The 23,437-nt window shown below is 36.5% G+C and overlaps 1 protein-coding gene across 6 annotated transcripts in view; it reads left to right on the top strand.

The window, feature by feature from the left end:
- The window catches only part of CDKAL1 (CDKAL1 threonylcarbamoyladenosine tRNA methylthiotransferase), a 713,545-nt gene that overhangs the window by 63,862 nt on the left and 626,246 nt on the right, over positions 1-23,437 (top strand). The gene's annotated exons all lie outside the window — the stretch shown is intronic.

Raw genomic sequence — 23,437 nt, 5'->3', positions numbered from 1 at the left:
TTCCACTACTGAGTGTTAAAAAAGGATGTGGGTGCTGAGCCAACATTTCCTCTCTCTTTTATCTCCTATTCCCTCCTCTCTGTCCATTAGTATCTGTTGTGAGGTGGTTATGGCATCTGGAGTTATAGTGCAGACATGGTGGTGCTGTAATAGGAACTGCAGTCCTTTCATTTTAGCGTGATAGCATGGGGGCCACGGAAAGCTGTAAAGCATTGAAGAGTTACAAGAGTTCTGGAAGTACTTAAGAAACATGAAGTTGCATTTCCTTACATTCTTATATTTGTGATGGTTATAGTAACAAAAATCACTAGAATAATTTGGAGTATAGGGAAAGCTGTGGTGTGGGCTAGTTTTGTATGCATATTTGCTTTTGTTAATATTACGTACCAATTTTTGTTTTCCCTAGAAGACAAAATTGTTTCTAAATGGAAACCTTAGCTTCCTGGGCTTCACATTGATTTTGAGGACTGTGTAGTGGTGACTGAAAAATAGGTTTCAGCCATTTTGGAAGAGAGAATACACTGGACTTTTACATGAAGCATGGCTTATGACACATGTCTGACACGTCTTGCTAAAAAGCAAGTTCTTAATGATATGACCTACCTTCATGAGCATAGACACATGTTTTCAATTCATAAATGATGGCCTATTGAGAGATGTCTATTGTGTTCATTAAAAAATACATATGAAACTAGGATCAAATTAAACATTTCAAGTAGCTAATTTTATCAGCTCTTAATAATTAATTAGTTTTTAGCATTTAGAATGAAGGTGATTAAAATAGATTTACTACATGCTATAAGATTTCTGCCTCTGGAAGATGAAAGGGGACATTTATTTTTCATATGCTTAAACATTGGCATTTTTGCTTTTGTTCTGTGGGGATTTTGTATATAACAAAAGAACTTACTAAGTTGTTTTATTATGAAATTTTAATTATAAAATATCTTTAATGCTTTTTAGTCAGTCTACATTTAATTGTAGTTTGTTGGAATGTTATAATTTCATTTTACATTTCTACAGTTAATAAAAAAGTCTTTTCTGCTACTGTGGTGTGTTGTTATATCATTTTATTTATATTTTTATAATTTGATTTTTAAAGTGGGTCATATTTTTACATAGTTTAATATGCCCAAAATATAAAGGCAAAAGTTTTGTTCCTGTCTGAATTCCTGATTTGCTTGGTTCTCTTTTAATCTCCAGGTAAAAACATTAGTTTCTTATATATCCTTCCAGAGTCTGTACAAATGCAATTAGGTACACATACATATTATAATTTTTTTCCTTTATCACATTTTAAAAAGTATAAATCCAGAGATATTAAGTAATAGATAATAAGTGTTAGATGTCAGATAGTAACTTGTAAAGAATAAAGTTACATTATTGTTATACTTGGAAATAAAGTAATTTAATTACATGTCTCTCGCCAGTTATTTCAGGTTGAGTGTACATGTTGGCTTCCTCTTCAAAGTAGAAAGTTCCTGGAGAAGACCTACTGTTTCTGGAACTGTTTTTGTTTGACCCATGCTATGCAAACTTACTCATTCATGCAAACACTGGGTGCTTTATACAAAGATTACCACCTGTATTTTTTATTTGTGTTTCTCAAAGGAGTTTTGGCAAAATTTGCATAATGACTTGGCTCATTTAGCTTTGTATGTTGTTAAGAGTTCAAATGCTGTGGATATGAAAGATTACAGTGTATACCAAATAAAAAGGTGGTGTGGTAGACAATGTTCTCAGGATAAACCTGTGTTAGGTATTCAAATCTAATTTGCATGTTGGATCTAGACCTATGATTATTAACTCCATTTACAGTTGGTAAACATTTGCATAAAATTGGTCATCTTGATAGCTTAAGTATACTGAGCAAAATGTTAACTCCTTGGGTAGCATGTGTGACTGTATGATTGTCAAGATGAAAGCTAATCTAAGCACATTTGGTATACTGATAATCATTTCTAGAAATGTGCGGTAGTATCATGTCAAAATGTCAGAAACATGTCTGACAATTTACCTTTTCATACTAGAAATGGTGGATGACATATTTCAAGTCCTGGTAGCTGTATCAAATCCTCCCTATGTAAATATCATGCTTGGTACTACTTAGTATCTACTTAGAAGCACTAGTGTGGCGTGTGATTTGTTGTATAATTCTGAAAGAAAATATACTAATTTTGTGCACTTTATATTGGCTCTTGCTTTATTGTAGCCTTTATCCATTAATCTGCTATTAATGGATAATTTCCCAATCATTTGGTCCTTTTTGTAATGGTTATGTGGAGATGGTGATTCTTTTTATTAAATATTGCATGACTGTATATGTGTTAATAATTTATTGGGGCAGTGAGCTGATATAAATCTCTTTTTTAGATGAAGTTTTTGGCTATTTACAAAGGTTGATTACTTTTTAGAACAGTGATTGCCTCAGATTTGCAAAGGCTGAGGAAAATCACACCTCTTATTTTACCTTTTTCCATTTGTGGTTAAACCTATTGTAAATATATTGGTAAGGGTTTTAGGCCCTTGAAGAGGCCTCTGTATTTGAACAGTTTGATTCTGTCAATTTCATTTAAATCATTATTGTTTGTAAGACCTCGGGATAAATACCACTTTTGAGGTAGTGACTGAACAAACATGAGTTCTTGAATAGTTTCTACTAAAATGTTTCTTTTTTTATCCTATGAGTGGTCTCTGTGCCTTTTAAAATAAGTTTTTAAATAAGATGATAATTAACTAATACTGAAGATATGATCCTAACTTTTTTAGTAATGATTTGGTTGCCTCGATCATATTTTATGATGGTTTAAAAAACCTGGATGGAGATATATATATACATGAATGATAGATTATTCTGTAATATTGTTTATACATTCATTGTTTCTAGCTTGCAAGCACCCTTAGTGTATTTAATGTATTAGATTTATATAATTAACTTTATGTACAATATTAGATTAGGATGGGAATTATATAAAATGAGGCATGCCACTATCAAGTCTGGCATGTTTTTGTTACCAAATTCTGAGTGCTGAATGCTGAATGAGAAGCAGTCATGTATTTACTCAGATTGATCCAGGATCCCCTGAGGGAATTGGCAGTTTCCTCTGGATGGCATTGCTAAATCTTCAGTTTTCTTTCTTCCTTGCTCCCCCTGTGGCTCATACTTAGGTCAGATTACTGAGAAAATCAGTGTTATTGACGAATGCCTTGTACATGATTATAAAAGTCTCAATACCTACCTCTGAAAAAGATCAGAAACACATAATTAAATGCAAATAGGGTAACTTGTTTAATTTTGAGTTAATTATAGCTTCATCCAATGTCATTGATTACTGGGGTAGCACAACTTGGTGTCCATCGAATACAGATCATAGTGATTCTTATTTTTTCTTTTAGATAAATTAATGTTTGACTTTGAGGATAACACATTTTTAATTCAGAACTAGTGTTTAAGTTTTTTGTTGTTAAGTTTTAACAAAAGTTTTTCTTGTAGGCATGGGAATCGTAAGTGGTGATTAAAGTTTTGAGTTTAATGGATATAAGGAAGAAAAATAAACTGAGAATTGACTTAAATATCTTCTTGGAGAAGAGGGGATTCAGCACTCTCAGAGCCTCTCCTCTGTTAGTGTGCTGGTAGTTGATGAGGATGAAGATGATGAGATGAACAAGAGTCTGGAAGGACCAAGCATAGGTATACTAATTACACACAACTTTAAAAATCCGTGTGATTATTTCATTGTGTTGTAGCATTGCAGATAAGAAAAGAATCTGCAATATTTAACTCAAATTTGTTTTATAGCTAAAATAACCGAGGCCCATAGAGATTGGAAGATGTGTGCAAAGCCATTGAATGAGTTACTGGCAGCCTAGAATCCAGATTATATTTATTCAACCTAATGCCTTCTTCTGCACTATTCTCTTTCCATGTTTATTGGTTATACATACAGTAGTTATTACTGGCTTGCTAGATGGTTACGTATGATTGAGAAAGGAGGTAGGAAGACCTAATGAAAAATTTATTTCACAATTCTGCTGAAGACTAGGGCTGCTGACAGTTAATAATAGTAGCTAGTATAACGTTGAGAACTTGCTAGGTAAGAGACACTGTTCAAAGAGCTTCATGTGTACTTACATGTAATCTCGAAAGAGTTCTCTGAGGTAGATTGCAGTATTATAATGCTATTTTGTAGATGCAAAGGCCAAGTCTTAAATAGATGAAGTAATTTGCTAAAGATACTTATCTACTCAGTATGGGGGCACATATTTGAACTCCTACCATATTCCATTCTGCTTCCCTTTATTTATCAGTCAGCATGTAAGGGAAGGTCTTTGAACAGATCCAAAGCCCTTGTCAGCTCTCATGTCCAGTGACTACTGGAATTTAAGTTTTTTCCCTCTTTTTCTAAGAAAATTTTTCTTTTCACTATAATATGAAAGTCAGTTAATTGAATCTCACCCCAGATTTCAAGAGATTGTCATGTCAAGTTTATTCTGGATGGTCTCCCAGCCCTTAGACAGGGAGGAGTGGGGTTAGCTTGCTATTTTATTTGGTCCTCAGGATTTTAGGCTTTTACCTCCTGCTTAGTGGTTTATCAACCATCTTGAAAATGGCATAATTATAGTCTTTTGAGGATTGATGGTAGATGAACAGTTTACCTGATTTACCTTTGCGTGGGAAGTTAGAACATTTGCCTACCTCTTGCCTTTCCATATTTTCTTCTTTCTCTGCGATTCTTCAGAGGTTACTTACTTACTGATTCAGCAGCCTCACTTGGTTATTCTTTCATTCCCTGGGATATCAATTTTCTGGACTGGGTTTAAAGCAGTGAGGCATACTTTATTCTTCTTACCCATTGTGGCCTCTAATTCCTTTTAACCGTATTCATTGTATGCTTTTCTCATCTGAAGAAGATGGTCACATCCGGTTTCTCAGTGTGAGGATGAAAAACTTACTGGTAATTTTTGTTTTGGGTCTCCTTATTGATTAGGACTATAGTCCTGTCATACTGATTAAATCTCAGAAGGGTATAGATGTAGGGAGTGGAATCTGCTTGTTCCCACTGAGTTTGGAAACAAGGAGGATACTGTGAGCAAAGGTTTATTCAGTGGTTTTTCTTCCTCTTCTACCTTTTTCTTTTTCTGTGTATTATTTACTTCTGGCAAGCGCCAATAAAAGAATCACAGTGCAGACCTCTAGGATTTTAGAGCAAATCTGTGCCCTGTCTGCAGATAATGATTTTTCTTTTGAGAAACAGTTCCTGGCTTTTGACTTTGCTAGAGACTGAACACCTAATCATGAGATGCCAGGTGACCATGTGGCTGAGTTTCCCATCATGAATTGGCTGTTGTCTGACCTATTTAGCTATAGGTTGGGAACAAGCAGCAGCTATCTGTTGTCAAGTGATAATGGTATATAAGAGACCAAGGTTGGGCAGGTCCAGATAATATAAGTAAGTTAAACAAGCTGGTGGCTCAGACTCCTTTGATACCAACTTCTGTTTCATTGCCTCCTCTCCTTCATTCCATGTTTATGGTCTCCTGGGATGTTCCTTATGACCATTTGAGTGAGGAAGAAAACTTGAGCCTAGTTTATAGATAGATCTGGATGAAACGCAAGTGTTACTCAAAAGCAGACACTGAAACACTAAAGCCCCACAGAAGACTCACCATGAAGGACAGTGGTAAAGGAAAATCTTCCCAGTGGGCAGAACTTCTATGCATTATATTTTGTTGCCTACTATGTCTGCAGTAGGAGATGGCCAGAGATAAAGATCTACATTGATTAATGTTTTATCTTGGTGGTCAGAGACCTGGAACAAATAGGATGTGAAGACTGGTGACAAGGAAGTCTAGGGAAGAGGTGTGTGAATAGACCTCTCTGAATGTCCACAAACTGTGAAAATTGAGCGCCATGTGAATACCTCTTAAAGGGCATCTACTGCAAAGAATACTTGCTAGTGAGCTGGACAGAACAACATGCTCTGTGCATGTCAGTCAGCCTTTTATTCAGCCACGTTAGGGCTTGCTCAGTGGACATGTGAAAAGGTGGCTATATTGGCAGGGTTGGGAGCTCTTCATTGGTTCAGCAATAAGGTCCTTCCCTTTACAAGACTGACCTGGCTACTGTTATTGCTGAGTGCCTAATCAGCCAACTGCAGAGTCCAACATTGAGTTCCTGATATGGCACCATTCACTGAGGGAACCAGCCAGCCATCTGCTAGTTGTTGATTATATTGGACCTCTTCCATTATGGAGAGGGCAAAGATATATTCTCACAGGGCTAGTATCATATTCTGCATATGGATTTGCTTTCTCTACCTATAATGCTTCTGCCAGCACCACCATCTGTGGACTCACATAAAACTTTATTCACTGTTAGGGCATTCTGCATTGTATTGCTTCTGATCAAGGAATTCCTTCTCTAGCAAAGAAGGTGCAGCTGTGGGCTCATGCCCTTGGAATTAACTGGTCTTGTCCCATACCCTATGATCTGAAAGTGGCTGGCCTAATTGAAAGGTAGAATGGCTTACTGAATGCTCCTAATGCCATCTGAAAGGCAGTACCATGAAAGGATGGGGTTCTGTTTTACAAGATGTAGTATACACTTTGAATCTGTGACCATTACATGTGCTGTCTCTTCAATAGCCAGGATTCATTACTCTAGGATTCAAGGGGTAAGTGAGAGTAGCTTTGCTCATTGTTACACCTAATAACTCACTTGCAGATCTTTTATTTCCTTTCTTGGAAATACTGAGCTTTGCTGAGCTCTGGTTTGGAGACCTTGGACTTCAAGGGGATAGTGTTTCCACTAGAGGACACAAGAGTGGTTCTATGAGATTGGAAGATGGGGCTGCTTCTTGGCCATTTTGCAGTCCTTATGCTACTGAACAAATGCTCAGAAAGAGGAGCTAATTTATTCACTGGAGTAACTGATACTGATAACTAAGGGAAAATTGAGGTTTTGATACAGGGAGTCAAAGAGACAATATCTGAAATTCAGGGAATTCTCTGGGCACTTCTTAATACTTCTATCCCCAACAGTAAAGGTTAATAGAAAATAGTATCAGCCAAAAAAGGGCAGGATGATTAATGGCTCATATTTCAAGAAGGAAGGTTTGGGTCACTCCACCACGTAAAGAACTCAGAGAAGCTGAGGTTGTTTTATCTCTGGAGCTTTGATCTGGGTCTTCTCTTTACTATCCTCCAGGTCTATGCTTAACTTTTGGGTACATTAATGTGGTTATAATAACTTTTTAATGATTTATCTGTTCTAACATCTGTGCCAATTCTGAGTCAGCTCTGATTCTCCAATTTTTCTTCTCATTATGGTATTACTGTTTCTTATTTTGTACGTGCCTGGTAATTTTTGATAAGATGCTGAACATCGTAAATTTTACCATTTTGGTTGCTGGATGTTTTTGAGCTTTGTTCTGGGATACAGTTAAATTACTTGGAAGCAGGTTGGTTCTGTTCAGCATGACTGGAGCCATGCTCAGTCAAGGGCTAAATATTCCTTGCTACTGAGGCAAGATCCTTCTGTGGGCTTTACTCAGTGCCCCACCAGTCATGGAAACTTCAGCAACCTAAGTCAACTACCTAAACCCTATAAACCTGAAAATCTTCTCATGACTGGCTGGTAAGAACAGGCATTATTCCCAGTCCTGAGTCAGCTCTGGGCACCGTTACTCCGTTCTTTTGAGGTCATTCTTTCCCCAGCTTTGGTTAGTCTCCTCACATACATGCACTGGTCAATGCTCAACTGAGTACCGTAATTACTCCTCTCAGGTACTCTGTCTGACAAAGTCTAGCAAGCCTTGATTTCCTCAAATTATTAACTCTGTCTTAGTGCAGAGTGTTCTGGACTGACTGCCTTGCTCAACTGCAGCTAAGTCTGGAAACTGACAAAGCAGTAAGCTGGGACAATTGTAGGGCCCACTTCATTTGTTTTCCATCTCTCAGGGTTCACTGTTCTGCATTGTGTTATGTTCAATGTCTTGAAAAATTATTGTTTTACATATTGTGTCTGTTTTTTGGTTGTTTCATATAGAAGCTTTTAATGTTATTTCTGAATCCCATATATTTGTATAACAGTGAATAGGATAAGATTAAACAGAAGAAACATTATTTAGAAAGTTAACGAATTTTTTCTGCATAATGAAAGCCTGTTGTTAGTTATTTAGAATCACTTCTTAATCACAGCAAGATACTTTGTTTTATTGAAGATTTATTTCCCTCTAGATTTTCTCCTTATTAAATAGTAGAACATAGAGAAGAGAGAACAGTTAAGATTGGCCGGATTGCTTCTGCAAGGTTATGTCCGTAGAGAAGCTGAATGTGTAGAATTTCAAGAAGGTAATTGAGAAGTCGGGGAGTAGAGTTTATCTCAGCACCAAAAGAATCATTTGTAAATAAATACAGGATGAGAAAAGTGAAGAATCAAAAGAGAAGCTTTTGAAGCACAATATTCCTAAGGTCTTGTTTTAAGGGTATGTTTCTGTGTTTGTTTTTTATTGATTTGAGATCGTCTTAATGCGTGTTAGAAAATTTATCAGGCTGAAAGAGTTGATCCTAAAATACTGCAGAAAAGTTGGATGTGAAATGGGAAAGAAAACTAACTTTCATGAGATGCTTCATAAAATCTATTTCAATTCAGGGTGAAAATTGCAAAACTGTCTGCCAATGCATTTTTGATGGACATTCTGGCTATTTGTGTGAGTCTTCTGCATTGAGGTTTTATTTATTTGGCTTCTTTTTGCTTGACTCTAGACCAGGTGGTTTACATATGTTATCTCATCTTGTCCTTCTGACAAATCCTGTGAGGTATGTGGTGTTAATCTCATTTTAAAGATGAAGATTTTCAGGCTTACAGGGTTTAGGTAGTTGACTTAAGGTCGCTGGTAGTAAGCAAGGATTATCTCTGGGTCTTTGACTGCTAGGCAAGTATTAACACCTCATCACACACATGGGCTGCTTTTTCTGAAGGTAGTAGATGGAGATTTCTTTACTTGAGTAAAAGGGCAAAAAAGAAAGAATGTAAAGTAGTTTTTAGAAGTAGTTTTTTCTAGTCCCCAAATTAACAGGAAAAGGGAAATCTGTCTAACGTAGGTATTGTGTTTTCCCTGTTATTCTGACTACAGTAATTTCTGTTGAAATAACCACAGTGATTTTGCTGAAAGGCCATACGTGTTTCTAAATAAAATAGTTACATAATTTTAAGAGCATATGTTAATTAGTTAATTATACATTCTTTTGAATGATTCATAGACTATCATAGATTTTTATATCAGTTGGCACCTGGAGTCACAATGTTAATATTAGAAAAAAGATTCAGAGGACCCTTTTCCCAAAAAAAATCATGTGACTCTAAAGAACAATTTAAATAACACAATAAAAACAGATTTATCAGGAGAGGGAGTCGTGGCTATAGATATTTACCATTTTTTCTTGGTGGGGGTTTGTAGGAATAGAATACAGTCAGTTCTTTTATTTATTTATTTTTGTTTGTTTGTTTAAACCTGTTGCCGTTGTGTCATTAAGAATGTAAAATAATGAGATAGCTTTTTTCTTTTTTTTTGACCGAGTCTCACTCTTTTGCCTAGGCTGGAGTGCAGTGGTGCGATCTCAGCTCACTGCAACTTCTGCCTCCCAGGTTCAAGCGATTCTCCTGCCTCAGCCTCCTGAGTAGCTGGGACTACAGGCACATGCCACAACTCCCGACTAATTTTTGTATTTTTAGTAGAGATGGGGTTTCACCGTGTTGGCCAGGCTGGTCTTGAACTCCTGACTTCAAGTGATCCACCTGCCTTGGCCTCCCAGAGTGCTGGGATTACAGGCATGAGCCACTGCAACCAGCCCAAGATAGCTCTTAATAAATACAGCAATAGCTCAGGATACTTATATCTGAGTATGTTCTGTTGTTCCTGAAATAAATTAACATATACGTAGTAAACTCTTAAGTTATCACCATTTGGATACATAGAAGTTTACTGAGGAAAGAAGTTTAGTGTGTCATATGAACAGTATTATTGTGCTTAGTAATGTCAAAAGTATACAGCCAAAGTTGAGAAAGTTTTTGAACTAATGAAAATATATTTTCATTGAATATGAGAGTGAAATTGCTACTATGTGTAATTTATATGCATATAAAGTCCACAAGTTATCTATATATAGTTTGTATACTTTAGGAAATTGAAAATGTAAGAAATTGAAAATCTGCTACTACTTTTTAGTACTTTTTAGGTTTCTTTCCAGTTCTAAGTGAGTGTCACTTTGTATAACTGCATTGTAGTATTTTCTCCTCTATACAAAAATAAACAAGTAAATAAAATCCAGTATTATATCCTTGACGAGAACACTATTTTGTTGTTGACATATGGTTAGTCATTAGTTGTATTCAGTACCATACCTTCCTCATTTAGCAGCACCATCTGTTAAAACTATGGCTGATACCAGTAGAGAGGAAGCCAATTATTTTTGAGTTTGTGAGCATGGGATACATGAGAATATGTCTGAAGTTGCCGGCAGTCAAATCCTTTAGAACTGGTGTAGTCAAACAATTGGAGGTAGCGCTACCTTGGGGAACCAGGTCAGGAAAGAACATGATAATGCTTGTTCAGCATCTTTCTGTACTCTTAGCAAGAGTGATGTGTTATAAAATTAAATAACACATAATTAAGTTATTCAAAAAGATTTGCATGATATGCTTTGTTTTTAAGGCTCTCACACTATTGGTGTTTGTGGTTTGTGACTGCGGCTGGCATAATAAGAGTTGGTAAAGGTCTTTTCACAGTGAGGCAAAACCTTTTTCTTCATAGGCTTTTTATGGATTTGGGAGAGTATTGTACTAATAAAGTTAAGCATAAAATTAGTAGACATTTATCATTGATTTCTTTTCATGTCTGTGTCTTTATCTGTGTTATAAATGCTTTGGACTGCACATATGTGATTATAGCAGAATAACTGGCCTTGGAGGGACATTGGGTTTTTCGTAACAGACCTCTGTCTGTGTGTGTGCTGGCAACAAGTACGTGTTTTTCGATTTCCACCTGGACTCTTGAAACATCTTTTTATTTTCTTCTTCTTTCTTCCTTCTCCCTTCCTTCTTCCTCCTTCCTCCTCTTTCTCCTTCTTGTTCTCCTCCGTCTCCTCCTCCCTCCTCTCTCCCTTCTCCCTTCTTCCTCCATCCTCCCTCCTCTTCCTCTTCCTCTTCCTCTTCGTCTTCTTCCTCTTCCTCTTCTTCTTCTTCTCCTCCTCCCCCTCCTCCTCCTCTTTTTTTTTTTTTTTTTGAGACAGAATCTCACTCTGTCGCCCAGGCTGGCATGCGGTGGCACAATCTCGACTCACTGCAACCTCTGTCTCCCAGGTTCAAGTGATTCTCCTGCCTCAGCCTCCCGAGTACCTAGGATTACAGGTGTGCACCACCACGCCCAGCTAATTTTTGTGTTTTTAGTACAGATGGGGTTTCACCATGTTGACCAGGCTGGTCTCAAATTCCTGACTTCAAGTGATCTGCCCTTTATTATTCATCTTAATGTTCTCCTTAATATTGGAACCATATTCTGCTAAATGAAGCATGATATATATGATTTTTCCTTTTTCTAGAGGTTTGTCTTTGGAAAATTTTATTTTTTTTCAACTTTTATTTTTAGTTCAGGGATACAAGTGCCGGTTTGTTACATAGGTAAACTTGTGTCATGAGGGTTTGTTGTACAGATTACTTCATCACAGGTATTAAGCCTAGTATCCATTAGTTATTTTTCCTGATCCTCTCTCTACTCCCACTCTCTGTCCTCTCATAAGCCCCAGTGTGTGTTGTTCCCCTCTGTGTGTTCATGTGTTCTCATCAGTTAGCTCCCACTTATAAGACAACATGTGGGATTTGGTTTTCTGTTCCTGTGTCAAGTTTGCTAAGGATAATGGCCTCCAGCTCCATCCATGTCCCTGCAAAGGACATGATCTCATTCTTTTTTAGGGCTGCATAATATTCCATGGTGTGTATATACCACATTTTCTTTATTCAGTCTACCATTGGTGGACATTTAGGTTGATTCCATGTCTTTGCTATTGTGAATAGTACTACAAAGAATATACACTTGCATGTGTCTTTATAATAAAACAGTTTCTATTCCTATGGATATCTACCCAGTAATGGGATTGCTGGGTTGAGTGGTATTTCTGTCTTTAGGTCTTTGAGGAATCACCATACTGTATTCCACAATGGCTGAACTAATTTACACTCCCACCAACATTGTATAAGCTTTTCCTTTTTCTCTCAAACCTTGCCAGCATCTGTTATTTTTTGACTTTTTAATAATAGTTGTTCTGACTGATGTGGAACACGTTTTTTGTTTTTTAGGTTTTTTTTTTTTTTTGTAGTAACAACTTTGAAATTATGTGTGGCTCTGTTTTTGCCCAGTCTTCCCTCTCCTCTTCCCTCCTGTGCAAACTTATAGGACCAGTAACCCGTATCAGGCCATACTTTCCCTTCCCTCGCTTTTCCTCCTTTTCTCTTCTTTTCCTTTCTGTAAGTAAATCTTATCCAAGTGAGGAAACAAACATTAATAAAATATAAAAGGTAGGGAGAGAATGGCAACAAAATTCTACTTTAGGCTAGAATCTAATTCTTGAGTAATTCTTTTAGAAAAGGTCTGGGTGGTAAATTCTCTGTGCTCTTTCAAAACTGAAACTGTTTCATATTGTTGGAATGAGTCTAGTTTTTGAAATTTAAAAATTTTTTTGGAGACAGGATCTTGAGCTTGGGCTCATGTGATCCTCCTGTTTTAGCCTCCCAAATAGCTTTGACTACAGGTACACACCACCACGCCAGACTAGAATGGGTGTAAATGTTTAGATTCAAAGTCATTTTCCCTCACAGCTTTGAGGCATTCCTTCCTTTAGAAGTTAAGAAGTCTGGTGGCCATCTGTTTTCTTTCTCTGTAGGCATCTTTTGTTTTTCATTTCTCAAAACCTTTTAGGCCTTTATTTTTAGCCTTAGTCATCTAAATATCAGAAGGACTTCCCTGGTGTGAATGTCTGTTTAGCTTCTTCATGCTTAGGGCTCTAGGGATTCCATCAATCTGAGGTTTCGTGTCTTAGCCCTGGAAAAGTTTTAATTTTGTCCTTAATTTCCATACCTTCATTTTCTTTATGTTCTCCATTTCTGGCAATCCTGTTATATATGGCAGCTTTTGTGGACTGGTCCTTTGTGCAGTGATCCACGCGCCTCAGCCTCACAAAGTACTGGGATTACAGATGATTTTAAAGTGATGGTGTTATTTTTCAGGAGGCTAACTCTATTATTGGTATATGATAAGATGGGAAAGATTTTACCTGTGACCCAGAATGAACATGTTTGTTATGTATTCCAGTTTAAAATTAATAATATGTGTAACGAAGACACTGGTGTTTACTATTACTGTTATGCTCTTGGATAAAGCTAAGAATATTAAAACTTGAAAAAATTGATATAATATTTTACATATTTGTGGGTACATGTAATATTTTGTTGTGTGCATACAATGTGTAATGACTGAGTCAGTATTTGGGGGTGTTCATTGCCATTAATATTTATTATTTCTGTTTATTGGGAACATGTCAGGTCCTCTCTTCTAGTTGTATATTTGAAATATACAATATATTGTTGCTATCTATAGTCACCCTACTCTGCTATCAAACATTAGAACCTATTCCTTCTATCTAACTGTATGTTTGTACCTATTAACCAGCCTCTCGTTATCCCTCCTAGTCCTTCACACATCCCCTTCCCACCTGAGATGTCTATTCTACTCTCTACCTCCATGAGGTCAATGTTTTTAGCCCCCACATGAGTGGCAACATGCAAAATTTGTCTTTCTTTGCCTGGTATATTTTACTTAACATAATGATTTCCAGTTCCATTCATGTTGTTGCAAATGATATGATTTTGTTCTTTATTTATGGCCAAATAGCATTCTATTGTATATATGTGCCACATTTTCTTTATCCATTTTTCTGTGATAGACACTTAGGTTGATTCCATGCCTTTGTTATTGTGAATAGTGCTGCAGTGAACATGGAAGTGCAGGTATCCTTTTGATAAACTGATTTCTTTTTTCCCTTTGGATAAATACTCAGAATTGAGATTTCTGGATCATATGGTAGTTCCATTTTTAGTTTTTTGAGAAATCTCAATACTGTTTTCCGTAATGATTGTACTAATTTACATTACCACCAACAGTGAACAAGAGTTCCCTTTTCTTTGCATCCTTACTAGCATCTGTTATTTTTTGTCTTTTTAAAAATAGCCATTCTAACTGCGGTGAGATGATATCTCATCGTGGTTTTGATTTACAATTCCCTGATGATTAGTGATGTTGAGCATTTTTCCATATACCTGTTGTCCATTTGTATGTCTTGTTTTGGGAAATGTCTATTCACATCCTTTGCCTGTTTCTTAATTAGATTTTTTTTGCTGTTGAGTTGAGTCCTTATATATTCTGTTTATTAATTCTTTGTCAGAGGAATAGCTTGCTAATATTTTCTTCTTTTTTGTAGGTTGTCTTTGTTCATGGTTTTCTTGCTGTGCAGAAGCTTTTTAGCTTGATGTAAACCCATTTGTCTACTTTTGGTTTTGTTGTCTGTGCTTTTGAGGTCTTAGTGATAAAATCTTTGCCTAGAACAATGTCCTGGAATGTTTTCCCTATGTAAAATCACTTTTTTGAATGGATAATATATTCATATGGCACAAAATTCAAAGGGAACCAAAACACATACAGTAAGTAATAAGACTCCATCCATCTGCCATCTGCTCCAGGTAAGTATTTGGGAAGAAACTCATTGTTACAGTTTCTACACACACACACACACACACACACACACACACACACACACACACACACACACACGGTATGGATTTATAAGAATAAATGTACACACACACACATATATACATATGTAATGTCTTTTGCTTTCTCCTTTTGCATAAAAGTTAGCGTATAATACACATGATTTTCATTTAACTATTTAGGTTGGTGCAAAAGTAATTGCGGCTAATATAGTTTGGTTACCTTGTTTTATCAGTTCATCACAAAATTTCTTTCTTTTTCTTTTTTGAGATGGAGTCTTTCTCTGTCACCCAGATTAGAGTGCAGTGGTGTGATCTCAGCTCACTGCAACCTCTGCCTTCCAGGTTCAAGAGATTCTTACGCCTTGGCCTCCCAAGTAGCTGGGATTACAGGCATGCACCACCACACCCGGCTGATTTTTGTATTTTTAGTAGAGACAGGGTTTCACCATGTTGGCCAGGCTGGTCTCAAATTCCTAGTCTCAAGTGACCTGCCCCCCTCGGCCTTCTGAAGTGCTGGGATTACATGTGTGAGCCACCATGCCTGGCTGCGACAAAATTTCTTTTTTTATTTTTTGAAGTAGTAGTATATTCCATTTTGAGGATATAGGATATTTATATATAGTAAATATATATGTATATATAATATATATATTATTTAACCATTCCCTTTATTCTAGACATTTTTGTTGTTTCTTTTCTTCGCTTTTGCTAATAACGAAACTGTTACCGTGATGTCCATGTCTTTGTATTTATGTATCATTTTGCATATGCATAAATATATTTTTAGACTGTCTGGAATTGTAATTACTGGGTTAAAAGTTGTGTACATTTCTAATTTTGATAGATATCACCTAATTGCCTTGCATAGAGATTATATTAATTTATGCTCCCATCAACAACGTATGTGCTTGCTGGTTTCCCCAGAGCCTTGCCAGCATAGTTCTGTGTATCATGAGTTTTTTTCATCCTTGCCCATCTGATGAATGAAAAATGGTATCTCAGTGTCTTTTAGCTTGCATTTCTTACAAGAGTGATTTTTGTTTCCTTTTCTGTGACCTGTCTGTATCCCTTTATCATTTTTCTGTTGAGTGATGCTTACTGATTTGTAGGCACTCTCTACTTGGGAAATTAACCCTTCATGATATGATTTCCAGACTTTTTCCCCCTTTGCTATATTTTTATGTCGTTTATGGTTGCTCTTGCCATGAATAAAAAATTATTTTTTACATAGTTCACTTTATCAGTGTTTTCTTTTACTCCAAGATGATGATGGTAATTCTCTGATTGTTTCTGCTGTTACTTTAATGGTTTCCTTTTCTTACATTTAAATCTTTGAGTTACATGAAATTTATTTTGATTTATGCATCATTGATGGTTCCAGCTCTCCTTCCCGTGGATGACTAGCCATTTCTCCTGATACCATTTATTAATTTATCTTTTCTCCTCTAATTCGAATGCACCCGTCAAAAGCTAACTTACTAAATGTATTTGTATTCTTTCTTTCATATTTAAGAGTTATGTTTGTTTAGTATGAAAAAAGTTCAAACATACCCGCAAGTAGAGGGAATAGTTCACCAAGACCCCCATACTTGTCACAGATTCAGTAATTAACATTTATCTTTTTTCTTTTATTTATGTTTTTGATGAAGAATTTTAAAGCAATCCCAGATAACATGCCATTTGCCTCTTAATAGTTCTGCGTGTAGCTTTAAAAATATGAACTTTTAAAAGATAATCAAATATTTGACATTTTATGGCCAGAAGCAGTGGCTCATGCCTATAATCCCAACACTTTGGGAGGCTGAGGTGGGCAGATCACTTAGCCCAGGAGTTCGAGACCAGCCTGGGCAACATGGCAAAACCTCGTCTCTAGCCCCCCACCCCCCCACCCCCCACAAAATACAAAAATTGGCTGGGCATGATGGTGTGCATCTGTCGTTTTAGTTACTTTAGAGGCTTAGGCCGGAGAATCACCTGAGTGCACGAAGTTGAGGCTGCAGTGAGCTGTGACTGCACCACTGAACTCCAGCCTGGATGAGTGAAACCCTGTCTCAAAAAAAAAAAAAGGCCGGGCGTGGTGGCTCAAGCCTGTAATCCCAGCACTTTGGGAGGCCGAGACGGGCGGATCACGAGATCAGGAGATTGAGACTATCCTGGCTAACACGGTGAAACCCCGTCTCTACTAAAAAATACAAAAACAAAAACAAAAACAAACAACTAGCCAGGCGAGGTGGCGGGCGCCTGTAGTCCCAGCTACTCAGGAGCCTGAGGCAGGAGAATGGCGTAAACCCGGGAGGCGGAGCTTGCAGTGAGCCGAGATCCGGCCACTGCACTCCGGCCTATGCGACAGAGCGAGACTCCGTCTCAAAAAAAAAAAAAAAAAAAAAAAGACTTTTTGTTCTAAATTAAAGAGAAAAACCACTGGAGGCTTAACAGCTGATGTCTGTGCTCTTACTGGTACTCAGTTGCTGAAGGTGGTATCGTATTAGTCCTTTAATTGCTTATTGTTTTATTAGCGTAGAAGTGTCTAGATGATTTTCCTAGGGGGCCACTTAATGAGCAGTCTGTGTGTAAGCAGTATGAATAATAAAATTGTGAGCAGTGGTTAAGTATAGCCAAATGTATGGATGGGACCTAGGGAATAATAAAGAAGCGCTTCAAATGTAGCTTAATCTATTTTTTTAAAAAATTTTACTTTAAATTCTAGGGTACATGTGCACAACGTGCAGATTTGTTACATAGATATACATGTGCCATGTTGGTTTGCTGCACCCATTAACTCGTCATTTACATTAGGTATTTCTCCTAATGTTATCCCTCTCCCTGTCCCCAACCCCAGGACAGGCCCCAGTGTGTGATGTTCCCCGCCCTGTGTCCAAGTGTCCTCATTGTTCAATTCTCACCTATGAGTGAGAACGTGCGGTGTTTGGTTTTCTGTCCTTGTGGTGGTTTGCTCAGAATGATGGTTTCCAGCTTCATCCATGTCCCTGCAAAGGAAATAAACCCATCCTTTTTTATGGCTGCATAGTATTCCATGGTGTATATGTGCATTCCATGGTGTATATATCTTCTTAATCCAGTCTATCATTGATGGACATTTGGGTTGGTTCCAAGTCTTTGCTATTGTGAATAGTGCTGCAGTAAACATACGTGTGCATGTGTCTTTATAGTAGAATGATTAATAATCCTTTGGGTATATACCCAGTAATGGGACCACTGGGTCAAAGAGTATTTCTAGTTCTAGATCCTTGAGGAATCACCACACTGTCTTCCACAATGGTTGAACTAGTTTACACTCCCACCAACAGTGTAAAAGCCTTCCTATTTCTCCACATCCTCTCCGGCACCTGTTGTTTCCTGACTTTTTAATGATCACCATTCTAACTGGCGTGAGATGGTATCTCATTGTGGTTTCGATTTGCATTTATCTGATGACCAGTGATGATGAGCATTTTTTCATGTGTCTGTTGGCTGCATAAATGTCTTCTTTTGAGGAGTGTCTGTTCATATCCTTTGTCTACTTTTTGATGGGTTTGATTTGGTTGATTTTTTTCTTGTAAATGTGTTTAAGTCACTTGTAGATTCTGGATATTAGCCCTTTGACACGTGGGTAGATTGCAAAATTTTTCTCCCATTCTGTAGGTTGCCTGTTCACTCTGATGATAGTTTCTTTTGCTGTGCAGAAGCTCTTTAATTTAATTAGATCCCATTTGTCAATTTTGGCTTTTGTTGCCATTGCTTTGGTGTTTTAGTCATGAAGTCCTTGCCCATACCTGTGTCCTGTGGTATTGCCTAATCTATTTTTGAAAGTGTGCCTAAGGCTTAATGCTAGAAATTGATAACATTTTGATCAAATTCATGACTACATTCTTGCGTGTCCAGGCATATATGCCCTATTTGATTCTAGAATTATACACTAAAATTTGTGCTCAGTTTTCATTTTGTCAGTTCCTTTTTTTTTTTTTGGATACAGGGTCTTGCTCTGTCACTCAGGCTGGAGTGTAGTGGTGCAGTCTTGGCTCACTCTAGCCTCGACTTCCCTGGTTCAAGTGATCCTCCTGCTTCAGCCTCCTGAGTAGCTGGGACCACAGGCACATGCCACCACGCCCACCTAGTTTTTGTATTTTTTGTAGAGATGAGGTTTTTGTCATGTTGCCTGGGCTGGTCTTGAACTCCTGAGCTCAAGCATTCCACCCTCCTCGGCCTCCCAAAGTGCTGGGATAACAGGTGTGAGCCATTGCGCCTGGTGATTTTTTCAGTTTCATATGAGAAAATCTACTTCTATGATATTGATAGGTACAAATATTTTACATAGCTATACATTTCAGTTTAGATTACGTTTGTCAATTGGATTCCATGGATAGTATTTTTCCTTTCAGTTTAAACTATTTAAAGCTAAGCTACCCTCATATCACTTGTTATTGATAATTCAGATGTATCTTCAGATTTGTACTCCAAAGGCAACTTCAGAAACTTAAAACATGGTTCACATTCTTCTACATCTATAAAATTCTTTTGAAAAATAGCCAAAGGTTGCAAGGCTTTAGTTAGGAACAAATTCAGGAGATCCATTTTACAACATGGTGACAATAGTTAACAGTATATCGTATTCTTGAAAATGCTAAGAGAGTGGATGTAAAAGTGTTCTTATCACAAAAATTACTATGTGAGGTAATGCATACATCAATTAGCTAGATTTAGTCATTCTACAATGTATATAGGCTTCTAAAGATTATGTTGTATATGATAAACACAATTTTATCTTCTAGTTAAAAAAATGAGAAATTATTTTTGCCAAATAGCCCTAATAATCACCAGGTAGTCACCAAATACCTGGCAACAATATAAAATAAATACAGATTTCGGTTATCACTTGTATCATTCATATATCCAATTTGACTGGCAATTCTTCCTTTTCTGAACAAATTGCAACCCCTTACTTTTCTCCAGTTTCATGGTGTGTCTATGCCTTGTTTCAACCTGGTGAATCTCATACATATTTGACTGGTTAGGTCTCCCAGAGCCCTGCAGTTCCAAAAAAGATTTAATGAGGTACTTGTTTGTGAATTCACTAGCCAGTCATTTGATTGAATTAAAATGAAATGTCTGTATTTTGCTTCTATATTTTAAATATCCCCCTAATTTCTATATGTATTCAACTGACTTGGAAAGGTTATAGCACCGTCTCTTAATGAAGGATTTTTGTGGAAAGCTAACTCACACCTCTCTTCTTTGACTTGAATAAACTGTTGGAATCGACTTTTGTCTGTTTTGTTCAATACAGGCAAATTATCTGTGCAAGTGGACTCAGGTTTAGAGAGAATTTCTCAGTTTTCTTCCTGTAGGTTCTCAGTCCTAATATTAGTTCATATGTGTTGGTTAAATGGGTAAAACAAAGCTTGGGTTGAAAGCGTTATTTTCCACATATACAGAGCCATAGCTTATACTGGAGGAAAAAAAAAAAAAGGCACCTTAATCTTTTGTAGGGAAATGATGAAATCTGGAATAGTCATAACCAAACAATATATATTTAACAACATAGCTAAAAGACTTTCTATTTTTATAAATTTAACATTCTTTTAGAATGATTGAACTTAGAATTATTGAAAATATTATAAATTCTTAAATAATTTAAATGTTTGTGCCATTTGTTAAGCTTCTGCAATATGCTGGATCTTGCTCTTGTAGTGACTTTGCATATATCATGTTTAATCTTCACAACGAATCTACAAAATAAATATTATCCACATAAGATAGATGAAATAGGTGACGCTCCAGGGGTTAAGTATCTTGGCTAATGCCACACAGCTAATATGTGATGGAGTGAGGATTTGAAGCTACGTTTCTGAATATAATGCTCTTTCTTACTTCTGGACATTTGATAGTATCTGTTGAATTTTTGAAAGATGAGAAGAGTAGCACACTTATTTACTGGGTCTATATTTCCTGCCTATCTAACACCTAATTTTTTTTTTCTGGAAGAAAACTTCAGACTTCCTAATAGGTGCATTTTTTTTCTATTAGTAGTTTTATTTTTTCAACACTTTTAAAGAAAAATTGAATAGGTAGTATGGAGTACTCCTATAGGTGCCCCTCTTTCCCTGCTATAGCTTCTCCTATTATTAAATTGGTGTGTTTGTTACAATTAAAAAACCAATATTAATACATTATTAGTGAAGTCCATAGTTTATTCAGATTTTCCTTGTTTTTATCTAATGCCTTTTCTGTTCCAGGATGCAGGACACCGTATTACATTTGCTTGTCTTGTCTCCTTAGGGTCCTCTTGCTGTGACAGTTTCTCAGACTTTATTTTTTTTCTCCTAAAGCCTTTCCACTCTACCTTACTGCTGCCTCAAATTTACCATTTGCATTTAAGTACAATTGTAATTTGTTATTGATTACCTTGAGATATTTTGGTGGTTGTTTTTCAAAGAGCTTTGCTACTACATACCTTGACATTTTTAAGGAGTCCAGGTTATTATGTATTCTGGAATGTTCCTCTGTTAGAATATGTGTAGTGTTTTTCTCGTGATTAGCCTGGGATATGGGTTACTGGGAGGAAGACCACGCAAGTCTGCTGCCATTTTCACCACATCCTATCCTGAGTATCTATTGTCAAGATGATTTATGACTGTTGGCGTTAACCTGAAACCTGGCAGAATTAGTGTTTGTCAGGTTTCTCCACTGTGAAGTTACTCTTTTCTTCCCTCCCTTCTATACTGGAAGTCGTTACATGAGCTTGCACTGAAGGGGTGGGGGGTTTTGCTCCCTGTGGTGTATCTACATAATTTATTTGGAATTCTTCTACACAGGAGATTTGTCTCTTCTCCTGCATTTATTAATTTATTAAATCATTTATATCACTGTGGAGACATGGATATTTATTTTATACTTTGGGTTATAATTCAATACTACTTTATTTATTTTGTTACTTAAATTGATCTAACTTTGGCGATTGGGAGATGACCCTGTCAGTCAGTCCTGTGTCAGTTGCTCCTGTGTCCCTTTGCATACCTTAGTTTTTTTTTTTTTTTTAAACCACTTTTTGGCACTGCAAGATGCTCTCGGTTCATCTTGCATATTTCCTGCCTCAGTCCTAGAATCAGCCATTTCCCTAGAAGCCTTGATTCATTTTTTGAAGAGTAGTGTTCGAAACCAACATCTGGCTGCTGGGTGTGCTTATTACTGGGGTGTCATTTCTTTTAAACTCTCCTAGTGTCAGGGAAAAATGTGTATACCAATCTGTAGATATATACATATGTAAAAATACTTCTATGTAAAAATACTTCTATGTGTCTCTGTGAAGTTAAACATTAGTTCTTACTGATGTTTCCAATGATAATTTATTACAACTCCTCATATTTAAGTGATTTAAAAAAGACTTTTAAAGTTTATGGCAGCTTTATTCTTTACCTTTTTCTTTTGTTTAGCCTTGCTTCTATATTTAGGTGGACTCTTCACTCTCAGTTGTGTCCTATAAGGACTTCTCAATTCCTGAATTATTTTAATTCTTCCTTGGGTTGCCTAATTTTTTATACACAAGTTTCCCCTACCCCAAGGAAAAAATTCTTCGTGGTTACTATATTTTCTAACTTCTTACTTGTGTGTTTGAAAATTATATTTAAAAAACTAAGGATTGGATCCTATCAGTGAGATATTTGAGAATGATATCTGTTCACCTTTTAATTTTCACAGGATTGCTTTCTGATTTGGGATGGATATATTAGACAAAGGGGATGGAGAGTAATGTTGGATTGGTACTGAAATGTTTTTAGTTTTGTCTACTCTGCTTCTAGATGACAGTTTTCAAAAGCTTATAGTTTAAGTTTGGGTCCCTTCGCAAGTTAAGAACACTGTTGATGTTTTTCTTTGCTAATTTTATTTCTTGTGTTTAGTTCATTGGGTTCAGAGAAATACAGGCTCAGTGATTCTGGATTATTCTGCCATATTTACACTTGATCTTAGCCAAAAGGCCGAGAAGTGATATTCTGCTATCTTTTACTTTTACTTTGACCAATGTTTTCTTTCCCCCAAAGCCTTTCCAGTGTACCTTACTGCCTCCTCAAATTTACCATTTACATTTACATTTAAGTACAGTTGTAGTATCTAGTTGTTATCTTTGCTGTTATCTGGTACAACTCTCTCATTTTATAGATAAAGGAGCTTAATTGACTGTCATTTGCATTAGAAACTGACACACTAATTTTTTTCCCTCTAATTGTCTCAAACAAAAGGGAAACTACTTTTCTTTGCCAGGCTTTTTTCAATAAAATGTTTTTATGTCTAAGCATATTTGTGGTGACTAATTATGTTGTTTTTGTATGGATTTTTTGGGGGAAGAAAAATGTATATTAAAAGTCTTCTGTTAGTAAGGTAATGAAAGATAAATCTTTGTATTTCCAAGGCAAAGCAAGCATAACTTCTCTTCAAACAGATTGTTCCAGTCAAATTTGGTTGTTGCAGAAAGCCCATTCATTTTTTTAGTAACAACAGATAAAGAGCTTAACTAAAGTTTTGATGAAAATACATATATTTATTTGAGAAGAATGGTAATTTTTGAAAAGTCTTAAGATAATCAGTATGAAAGCTAACTTTTTAAGCAAAGAAAGTAAA

The sequence above is a fragment of the Macaca fascicularis genome, chromosome 4, assembly GCF_037993035.2.
Source record: "Macaca fascicularis isolate 582-1 chromosome 4, T2T-MFA8v1.1".
NCBI classification, from domain to species: Eukaryota; Metazoa; Chordata; class Mammalia; order Primates; family Cercopithecidae; genus Macaca; species Macaca fascicularis.
Note: the sequence above shows the minus strand (reverse complement) of the source record. Positions and strands in the feature narration are given on the sequence as shown.